Source organism: Hipposideros armiger, unplaced genomic scaffold (genome assembly GCF_001890085.2).
Source record: "Hipposideros armiger isolate ML-2016 unplaced genomic scaffold, ASM189008v1 scaffold_524, whole genome shotgun sequence".
Lineage (NCBI taxonomy): Eukaryota > Metazoa > Chordata > Mammalia > Chiroptera > Hipposideridae > Hipposideros > Hipposideros armiger.
In genome coordinates, this window is record NW_017731874.1 from 876,559 (window position 1) to 885,207 (window position 8,649).

An 8,649-nucleotide genomic window follows, 5' to 3' on the forward strand; every position below is an offset into this window, starting at 1 on the left:
CTGTTGTTCAGCATCTTAGCTGTAGAGGGCAGTGTCACTGGCCCTCATATGTGGGATCCAAACCGGGGCCCTCTGGCATCCCAAGCCAGTTCTTGACCATTGCGCCACTCGGCCGGCCCATATAACTACTTCTTTAAGCTATGCACGCTTTTCACATGAAAAACAGCATTGAACATCTGTTTTCTGGAGGATGGTTAAAAGCCGAGAAGCCCCATGGAGCATTCTAACAGCCAGTTAAGACTTCCTGCCTAGTGTTTCAGCTCCTTGCTTCTCGCAATGGGCAGGCACAATGGTGCGACAGTCAGCTAAGCTTTTTTTGCAAGGAACTATGATGTACAGTAAAACCTGGGATTGCGAGAACTTGGTTTCCGAGTGTTCCGCAAGACAAGCAAACGTTTCTAATACATTGTAACGTGGTAAACGAGCAATGTCTTGCAATATGAGTAGTTTTTTTCCAGAACGATTTATGCTCGCACACCAAGGTATTACTGTATTTAGAAACATGAGTTTAAACTAGATTAATTCCTAAGGAAAAGAAGCCACCATGGATGATTTGTTGAGGAAAAAACAGATGAATTTTGTCTGGACGGTGTGTTCCATAATGTTTTCCTTACCCTTTTCCATTGTTAAGGAATATATGAACTATATGAGAATCAAAGGAGAGGGAAAATGACCCTTCGTATCATGAATCTTTTCCTTTTGTTTTGAAGATTTTATTGGGGAATTGGGGGAAGGGAATAGCACTGGGGAATCAGGGAAGGGGAACAGACAAGTTGCTACCCTTTTGTTCTTCAGTCTAGTTGTGGAGGACGTCGCTTCACTGGCCCATGTTGGTATTGTGATCATTGAACTCTTCCCAGCTGAGGCAGATCGGTCGCCAGCCATTGGATGGCCACTCACAGTAGCTCATGGCAGCCCACTGCAGCCCCACTGCAGCCTACGCTGCCACCGGCCACTCATGGCAGCCCAGCTCCAGGTCGAGCTGTTGTTCACCATCTTAGCTGTAGAGGGCGCAGCATCACTGGCCCATGTGGAAACCCAACTGGCAGCCCTGCTGCTCAGAGCTCGCATTCCCAAGGCAACTCTTAACCAACTGAGCCACTCGGCAGGCCCTGTGTCATGAACCTTGTTCAGCAAATCCCATACATCTGACATACTGAGGTCGCTGGGGCGGTGCCTATCTTCATGATATCATGTGTCTGTTTTGCGTGTCAACATCACACTCCTTCCTGCCTTGGGTGGGAGGTTGATCATTGAAGATATACAGCTGGCTTAGACTAAACCCAGGCAACCTCCCTGACTTTGAGAAGCTCAGAGTTCAAACATCGGTAAAAGGCAAACCTGCCCAGGAGCCTGGAGCAGCCGCCCAGGTGTGTCATGCTCAGTAGCCAGTGGGGTCTGATAAGGAGAGGGCTTCAAAGCACAGCTTCTCGCTCTTCCCAGCTCGCAGACGCATGAGTCCTACATTTTTCACCACCTAATTAGGTTAAGAGGATGATTTCCCCTCGCCCTCCACCTACCAGAGAATAAATAGAAAAACAGCTGGTCTGAGAGAACTGCTCAGAGGCCCCGACACGACGTGTGAGGGCTGATGGGCCAGACCACACGGCTCAGTGCTCAGATCTCCAAGGCTACTGTGTTTCTCAGGCAACGTCCCAGACACCTTGGGCCTCCCATGCAAATTCATTTAAATTCTCTTCTGAATCATGCCCTCTGTGGAGTTCCCCACACTCTGCATTCGCTTCTCTTTGCTTTGCAATTTTAAAGACATTTTGCCATTAAACGAAGTGTATGGATTGGGCTGAGGGTGTGTGCCAGGGGGACAAAGTCCAATGCCCACAGTGTCCGTGTGGTAACTTAACAAGTGAAGCGGAGGAGGGACAATGGCAAGGTGGCCCCTCCACACGACATTCGCCGCTCTGGTCCAGCCAGCTCTTAACCTGATAGAATCAGAGTCAGTGTTCTAGATGTTTCAACATTTCAAGAGAATGGGGAAATACAGGTTTTTATATGAAATATCTGTATTCTAAAAATGTTGGAAAATAATTAAAAACTAATTATTTAGTAATCTGCAAGGCAAATAACCCATGTGCAGGCCCAAGAGGCTCTGTCTTCTCCCGGGTTCTTCAGGGTTTCTGGAGAGCAAGCCCCTTCGTCACAAGGAAAAACTTCCTCAATATATCATTTGTATGGTAGTACTTACTACTTTCAAAAGTGAGCATTTGTTGGTTTCGAGGCAGGGTGGAACTGTGGCAAATTTGACGCCAAGGTTGTGATAGGCATGGCTGTGGCATCGCCCTGTTGGTGGCTGGCATTGTTGGTCCTCTGGCTGGCTGGGAGGGGTGTCCCACAACTGGCCACTCCTTGCAACCCTTGAACTGTGGCATGTCAGTCACAGAAATAGCTTCTCAAACAAAGAAGCTCTCCAGTCAAGGTCTGGGACTGCCATCTTAACCACACAAGTTCCCTTATTGCCCAGAACTGCTCAGCGTTTCTGGCTTTGGGGTATAAAACACAGACAGCAGATGTGCTCTTGAGCTCAGAAGTGTGTGCAATTCTGAAGAGCAAACACTTGGAGAAAGACAAATACTTTGTTTGCTAACCTGGTTGCTGTTGCTTCTTCTTCAGTCTTTGTATTCTCTGTGTCTCTGTCAGCTTCCCTCCCCATCAAGCCTCTGTCTTTTCAGTCAGGGGAGTCTATTTAAGACAAAAACAGTTTAAAATAATTAAGCCATCTCAGCACCAGTTCTCCTCCAGCATATGTATTATATACTCCAAAAGTGAAGTGCACCCCCAAAGTGATTATAAGTCCAATTATGGCGCTATCATTAGAGATATATGAAACTCTGTAGCATAGTCTCAAAAGAACAAAAATTGAATTAGAAATTCAAATGTTCTTTGAACTGTGTTATAAAATAGTGAAACTGAATGAAATCCTTTGTGCTTGGCAGCCGGCTCCAGTAATTAGATAATTGAATCAGTGGAAAATCCTAGACTGTAGAGCATATCCTATTTGAGCATTTTATTTTCAGAATTGATGGATTATTCGAAGGGAAAAAAAAATGTTGATGCAGACACAGTGGGTGGGTAGATTTCAACAGGGCAAAAAGGATGTCAAGGGAGGCAAATGGAACACAAGCACAAGGTCATGAAAACCATTAAAACTCTGTTCATGTCATGGCCTGCTTTCCAGGTTTCACATTATCAATCTAAGAGTATGATCCTTAATCCTGGCTACCCAGTAGGATCACCTGAGGCCTTTTGCAAAAATACCGATACCCGAGTACCACTGCCAGAGTCTGACTTCATTGGTGTAGACCAAAAGCCAGGCGCTGGTGATTCTAGAGTGTTCCAGCGTGAGATTCTAGAATGTTCCAGGCACTGATGATTGTGGAGTATTCCAGGGTGAGAACTGCTCTCAGGTATTAAGAATGTTCCATTCATCGAGATACCTCTTAGAAATGTTGAACTGTCAGTCACAGGGTGTAGCAGAAACAAATGGGGTCTCCACCACCCTGTAAGTGTGAAAAACACACACCCATTGACTTTAAAGCCTTGGTTTTAAACAGTGCCCTTCAGTGATAATCCTATGTGTTCTCTACTTAGGTACAAATTGATACAAGAGCTATATGAGACTTGATATTGTTATGTTCCCATTCCCAGGTAACAGTTGGGTCTGCTATTAGCCGGCAACAATGGTAAAGGGAACAAGTGAAGGTCTCGTACCTAACAAATGTTGCCTTCAAAAGATGATTATCTATTACCATTTCTGGTACGATTTAGAAAAAAAATGGTAAGCTACATCTTTTTATCCAAAATGCCACAGTGCTTGGGTTTTACTATAGCCACAGAAGTGACTTCAGTTCTGCCATTCACTGGAGGCTGAGGGGACACATAAGCTTCTGGAAGAGACAGTACAAGTTCTGTGGGGGCCAGATGAGACTTGGCTAAAGAGAGAATGGATGCATCCTTCCCTCTCTAATTCCCACAATTTTTTTCCTCAGTCCCTATCTCCTTCTTCTGCTTCCTGATAAATAAAAAATGGGGTTATTTTGAACTCAGCGTTCCATTTTTAAGACTACTGAGAATTTACTATGTCTTCCTGTGAGAGGAAGGAGGCAAAACATCAACATAAAAAAGAAACATAGCAGTACACAGAGCCCTTGTATTCGAAATGACGTAATTCAGTATAGTTATCTTAAGGTGTCTTTTTATAAGATAGTGCCTCACAGAAATGTGCCAGCGTCTCATTTATCTTCTGACATCCAAAATAATGGTCATGGGAATGCATATCCCTGAGAAAAGCACACTAGAGGTTGGCTCTTGCTGAGCAGACCTATTTTCTCCCACCAGGCATACAGAATAAGTGGAACTAGTATGGGAGTTGACAATTAGGCTGCCATACAATGAGCCAACCCCTAGTCAAACCTTCACACAGAGGCCAGCTAACATGGGGAGACTTTTTTTTTCCAGACAACATGTAGCTGTGACCAGGCACCCTTCGCTTTGTTCCCTCCAGCCTGGGGGAACTTACCTAGGTGGTCAGGAGTCATTCTGGGGTCTGGCTATCATCACGAAACTTCCTAACTTGTGGTACAGCCACTGTTCAGTGTCACTGCCAGGCAGAAAAACCAGCTCAACTATACTATTGATTAGTTCAACTATACTGTTGGAAAGACCGATAGTCTCAGATTTACCTAAGAAATCAAGATGGAGACCGTGAGGCATATGTCTATTTTTAGGTGGGTGGAATTAGGTTTAAACAGTTTCCTAGTTTCTAGATGAAGTTGATATGGATAACTTGTTTGGTCCAATTAAATTTTTAATGGCCAAGGACATTATTTCTGTTGAATTATTTTTATAAAAATATCAAGTTATGGCATTTACAATACACTTACGTTTCCAGCAGTGAGGGGGTAGCTGCAACTATACTTGCCTTCCAATTGTTCACAACTAGAAAACTGAAAAATAAGTAAATGTATGAAACAACTATTTTTAAATATTGGCCAACAGACAACACAGGATTGTGATCCTTAGGAGAAAGGAAACGAAGGATCTGTACCTATAGTTGACTCAGCTTTCTGTCTGGTGACACTTTTTCAGATTATGATGCTGAAAGGGATAACCAGAGCAACAACAGTCTTAATTGAGGAGATAAGATCAAAGTTTAGAGAGCTGAAGCAACTAGTGGACTGAAGTACCAAATGAAAGAAAGCTCTGTGAAGAAGGAACTATATAAATCCATGGGCCTGTTATTGAATAAGCCAAGTGTGTGCAGCATGAAAGACCACTAAACCAGGCCAAAAGAAAATGGAAGGCTGTAAGATTAAAAATTCCCAGAGCTCACACAGGGCTGGGAGATGTTCATGTTTTGACAAGCAAGAATGAAGAGCCTTTATTGGCCATGTGGGACATTCAATAGCGATCAGAAAAGAGCCATGCTTCAGTCTTAGGACTAAACTAACCCCTGAATGAAAACGACCCTAAATTTACTCTAACAAAGAATAAAATCAAGCCTCTAAAGAACAAAAATGATCCACAACTAACTGAACCAGCTGCCAGAGAAAGCCCAACATGTATCAAGGAAAACAACAGAAACCAGAAATGAATGTCCAGCATCCCATCAAAAATTACTAGACGTGATGATGCTGAGATATGTGACCCATAACCTTAAAAAGAAATCCATCGTGGAAGTCAACCAAAAATGACAGGGTTAATGACATCGGCAGCAAGGATTTAAAATGGCTATTATACTTATTCCCAAGGATTTAAAGAAAAACGTGGACACAATGTGACAAGAAATGGAAGATATAAAAAAATGTCTAAGTGGAACTTTTAAGAACTGAAAAACACAATTTCTGAATAGACTTAATAGATCAATCACTGCCAAAGCAAAATATCGGTCAATGTGAAAACAGAAATAGAAACTGTCCAAACTGAAGTATATAGAGGAAAAAAGACTGAAGAAAATGAACCAAAACTTAGAGGTTTGTGGAACAACGTTAAGTAGTCAAGGGGAAAGAGACAAACATTAGAAGAAATAATGGCTGAAATTTTTCCAAATCTAAAGAAAGCTGTAAATCCACAAACCAAAAAACCTCAATAAACTCCAAGAATGATAAGTACCAATGAAACCACACCAAAGCGCATTGTAATCAAATTGCTAAAAATCAGGAAGAAATAGAAAAATCTTAAAAGCAGCTAAAGAGGGGAGAAAAGACACACTATTTACAGGGCAACATAAATAAGAACTAACACTGACTTTTCAGCAGAGACAAAAGTTAAGTCAGAAGAGAATGGAATGACATTTTTTGAAGTATTGAAAGGAAAAACTCTTTCAGAAAATAGAATACACTTCCCAACTCATTTATTTCATGAAGCTAACATTATCTTAAGAGCAAAACCAGTCAGATATTACAAGGAAAAAAGAAACCCCATACAAACCAATATCTCTCAAGAAAATATATACAACAAATCCTTAACAAAATGGTAGCAATTAAATCCAGCAATATATTAAAAAGATAATACATTATCTTTGGTTTTACCCCAGGAATGCAAGATTGTTTTGTTATGAAAAAAATGAATCAATGTTTTTGGCCTCATTAACAGAATAAAGGTGGAAAATCATATCATTTCAATAAATGAAGAAAAACATATGACACAATTCAACACCAATGATAAAAATATTTGGCACTCGAGAAGGAGAAGGAAACTTCCTTGACCTGATGAGGAATGTCTGGTAAAACACGAAGTGCATTCCCTATAAAATCAAGAACAAGGCCAAGGAAGTCTGCTTTCACTTCTACTGAACAGTACGCTGATAATCCTAGCATGTACAATAAGGCTAGAAAAAAAAGAAAAGGCATGCAGATGGGAAAGTAAACAGTGTAATTGGCTTTACTCACAAATTACATGACTGTATGCATGCAAAATCAAAAAGAATATTTTTTAAATGCTGTCAAAAATAAGCAAATTTTAGCAAAATCACTAGAACCAAATCAATAAGTAAAAATTAAAAATTTTACATACAATGTGCTAAATCATATAATGGATTTATCCACACAGTGGAATACCACTCAGCATTAAAAAGAATGAACTACGAAAACACTCAACAACGTGGCCGAATCTCAAAAACAATATACTTAAGGAAATAAGCTAGACACAGAAGATTATAGATTGTATAATTCCTTTTATATGGCATTCTAGAACAGGAAGAACTTAACCTATAGAGATAGAAAGCAGATTGGTGGTTTCTTTGGGCTGCAGGTTGGAGATTTGATTGCAAAGAGTCATGGAGGAATTTTCTAAAGTGATTAAAAATGTTGTCTATCTTTTTAGTGGTTGTTTCTTGGGTATATACATTTGTCAAAACTCATTGACCTGTGCCCTTAAAATGGGTATACAGGTGGTCTCCCATTTAGGGTGTTTCAACTTAACAATTTTTCAGTTTTGCAATGGGGTGAAAGCAATTCACATTCAGTAGAAACCATACTTCTAATTTTGAGTTTTGATCTTTTCTGGGCTAGCCATATTCAGTAGGATATTCTCTTGTGAGGCTGGGCAGCTCCCTGTCTGCCACAGTATCATGAGGGTAAACATCTGGTACTCTACTGTATAAGACTCTGTTAGATGATTTTGCCCAACTGCAGGCTAATTATTGTAAGTATTCAGAGCACATTTATGGTAGGCTGGGCTAAGCTATGCTGCTCGGTAGCTTAGGTGTATTAAGTGCATTTTCAGCTTATGGTACTTTCAACTTATGCTGGGTTTATGGGAACAAAACCCCATCCGTAAGTCGAGGAGCCTCTGTAGTTTACTGTTTGTAAACTATACCTTCATAGAGTTTTTTAAAGTTAATTGAAAATATAGGTATCACTGCTAAGCAAAAAGAAACATAATGATTTGAAGTGCTGATGACTAATTTATGTGAAGCATGTAAAGAGCGGTGTTGATCCACCTCCTGCATTCAGCACCTTTTGCCACACTGTTGGGGTGAAGTCCTGGAGACAATGGCAAGCACGCCAGGAGGTGCTTGGCGAGTGGGGGCCAGAACAGGATTAGAGGAAAGTGGGAAGAGAACCTGTGCCCATGTTTATGCCTCCATGCTTAACTCATTGTCGTCCACGTGCCAACCAGTGTGCTACGGAAAATCCCCTGCTGAATCCCTCGAGCTGGCTCCAGTAAGCCCCTCTTTCTGGGAAGGAGCACCCCACAGCCTGGAGCTCTGGGCGAGTCTCTCCCCCCACCTGCCCTCTGAGTGGAGTAATTTTAATGTGATCTGATCATGTTACCAGTTGAATCCTTTAAATATTACATATAGTTGTGTTCTTCTGACATGTCTGTCGCTTTCTCAGAAACATTATTTTGAGTCATTCACATAGTGAATATGTGTTGGGGACCTACTGTGTGCCAGAAACTGTGCTTGTGCCTGGAAACATGAATAAAACAGACTGTTCCCTGACACGTTTTCCGGCACTCTCTATCCTAGCAAAAGGTGGTAGGAAAATTACTGGGTTGAATTTAAAAGACCCAGTTCTCACCCGGATCCTGCCCGGCAGTTGGCCAGTAACTGTAAACAAGTCATCAAACCTCTCAGGGCTTCACTTTCCCCACCTTTCAGATTTCAGCTTTAAGAATTTTAAATAGGGC

At 41.5% G+C, this 8,649-nt stretch overlaps 1 protein-coding gene across 18 annotated transcripts in view; it reads left to right on the forward strand.

The window, feature by feature from the left end:
- KIAA1217 (KIAA1217 ortholog) overlaps positions 1 to 8,649 on the forward strand; it is a 475,355-nt gene that overhangs the window by 432,670 nt on the left and 34,036 nt on the right. The gene's annotated exons all lie outside the window — the stretch shown is intronic.